This window comes from Mus pahari, chromosome 9 (assembly GCF_900095145.1).
Source record: "Mus pahari chromosome 9, PAHARI_EIJ_v1.1, whole genome shotgun sequence".
In the NCBI taxonomy this organism is placed as follows: Eukaryota; Metazoa; Chordata; class Mammalia; order Rodentia; family Muridae; genus Mus; species Mus pahari.
Window position 1 is genome coordinate 65,701,425 of NC_034598.1, and position 3,014 is coordinate 65,704,438.

The following is a 3,014-nucleotide window of genomic DNA, read 5'->3' on the forward strand; positions in this document are numbered from 1 at the left end:
CTCCTCTCCCTCCTCCTCTCCCTCCTCCCCCTCCTCCTCTTCCTCCTCCACATAACAGAGACCTAGAGATTCCAGGCCTGGAGGTGTACCAAGAATAAAGTCATTGCTTAGATTGAAGGTGATTTAAAGTGGGTCAGATATAGCTAAGAATGGTTGAAAAAAAAAATCTATTGATTGTTCATTTGATCTTGCATTGTATAGAATTCTGGGGTTTATATTAAACTATTGCCTTTTTCTACTTGCGAAGTCATCCCAATTCTCAGCCTTACCAGAGGACTGTTAGAGAGGCTGTAAGTAAAATGTTGAGAAAGGAAACAATACCTTATATATTCAAATAGGCCCACAGATTCCTACTCTTTGGGAATGTTATTTCTAATCAAAAGAAACATTTGGATTTTGAACATGTTCACATGTCACCTGCCTGAGCTAGAATATGAGCTGTGGATGGTTGATTATATGGCTACATTTTCTGGCAACATTGTCCAGCAAATTACAAATGTGATTTGTGGAATAGATTTCCATGATCTTCAATGGCAACTCTGCCACTTGCTATGCAGAGCCGAGGTCCTTAATGTCCCAAATGCTGTGACTCTGTGACACAGTGCTTCATATTGTGGTGTCATCCAACCATAACATTATTTTTGTTACTACTGCAGAACTGTAATCTTGCTAGATTATGAATAACAATGTAGATATTTGATGTTTGGGATATATATATATATATATATATATATATAGATAGATAGATAGATAGATAGGTGTGTGACTCGTGTGAAAGGACTGTGGACAGAATTTTAGATCTTTAAGATGGAAAAGCCACAGGGAACTCCGGGCTTAGTGAACTAATTTTGGGGAACTTAGAAGATAGCAGTACTGAAGGAAGGGCTGATGGTGGAGGCCTGCTTTGAGAAATCTCAGCCTGAAGCTAATACTTTGGTCCGGGCTGTTTATGGGATAGCTCGGATTAATACATGGTTTCTGCTCAGCTGGGGTTGAAGAATCAGCTTTAATTAATGGTAGATCAGAACTCCAGAAAGTGAAACAGGACAAATGATGCTGTTCAGCTGGGGATGGAAATCAGTGCGAGGAAGGAGAGAGCAGCATCAGGGAGGCAAACTTTTATGGGAAATATTTCCTCGAGAGTCAGCACACGGATGCTGACTACAGGGTCCGGTGGAGTCAAAGCTGCATCAGACGGTCATGTTTCTGATTGTGGCATCACGAAAGCTACAGTGTTTGAAGGGCTCATGGAGAACATCTGAGGCTTGGTCCAGAAAGAAGCCAGGAGATCTTCACCTTTGGCAAAGATGTAGCCTCAGTCGCAGTGGAGAACCTAGGATTAAGGCAGGTTAGATATAGATGCTGAGGAGTGACACTGTGTGCTCAGTGGAGACTCTGTGGAGAAGCCACAGGCCATTGGTGAAAGTACAACTTCTGTGGCAGCGGAGATCCCAGCATATTGCAGATGCCAGGACCAATGAGGTAATCATGAAAGATAAAGCAGGTGTGGAGGGTAGAGCAGGTGTGGGGGATAGAGCAGGTGTGGGGGTAGAACAAGTGAGGGGGATAGAGCAGGTGTGGGGGTAGAGCAAGTGAGGGGGATAGAGAAGATGCAGGGATAGAGCAGGTGAGGAGGATGGAGCAGGTGAGGGGGATAGAGCAGGTGTGGGGGATAGAGGAGGTATGGGGGTAGAGCAGGTGAGGAGGATGGAGCAGGTGAGGGGGATAGNNNNGGGGGTGGAGCAGGTGAGGGGGATAGAGCAGGTGAGGGGGATGGAGCAGGTGTGGGGGATAGAGCATGTGGGGGGATAGAGCAGGTGAGGGTGATAGAGCAGGGGTGGGGGATAGAGCATGTGAGGGGGATACAGCAGGGGTGGGGATGGAGCAGGTGTGGACAATAGAGTAGGTGCAGAGGATGGAGCAGGTGCAGGGGACAGAGCAGTGCAGAGTTGAGCTGGCATGAGTATGTAAGTCAAGCTACCTGTGCTGTATATTGCTAAGTGAGAGAGTTAAGGGTGCACCCAAGCCATTTGGAGCCCAGATTATCATAAATGAGTCCCATACACTGAACACTGAGGCTGGGATTTGCGTTTGCTTTGGTCTGATTGTGCCTGTGTTCTGGTCTTATTCCCTCTAGGACTAAGCAAGTGTTCTAAGAAGTATGTAACTCATTTTGTTTTGATTCTACAAGGACCCACAGTTATGAGATTTTGAGCTTTTAAACTGTTCGAATCTTTTAAAGGCAGTGGGACTTTAGAAGTTTTAGTGTTTTATACAGTGATATTAACATAATATCTCTTGGATAAACAAGAAAGGAAAGGTTATAGTTTCGTGATGATGGATTTGTATGACAACCTGGTTAGGTTTTTGGTCAAGTTGACACAAGCTAGAGTAATTTGGGAAGAGGGAACCTCAATGCTTCAATTTCTCTTTGCTAGGTTTCTACTTGAGTTCTCGTCCTCACTTCTCTCAATTAGAGACAATATCGTGGAAACAGAAGCCAAAGCAACCATTTCCTCCCCAAGGTGATTTGCTCATGGTATTTGTCACAGCAATAGAAAGAACACTGGGACAGTCATCCAAAACTTGGAAGCCTAAATAAGACTTAGCTATAGCCGAAATATGCTAGGATAGAAACAAAGCAAGCATAAAATCTGTAGCTTTAGCTGTTCATTAGATTGTCATCCTAAAAAGACAAACTATAAGCTCTGGCTACAGAAGGATGCTAAACTATTGTTCTGTACAAGTAGTCATCTGAAATCCCATCGACAAGAATGTGCTGTTTGGATGAGAACGCCGTACTTCATTTTTTAAACTTCTTTCCAATATGCAGAACTTTACAGAACAGGTAATTTTTGGTGAACATTGGTGGCATGTCTTATAGGAAAAACAAAGTATTGGATTACTGTATCACTCTGCAGAGTTTTGATAATAGGAAGTTTTTAAAAAGCTTAAAGGTAAGAGGATGATTTACTGGATTCCAATAGGCCTGTCAGTTTCAGAAAATGAGGTGA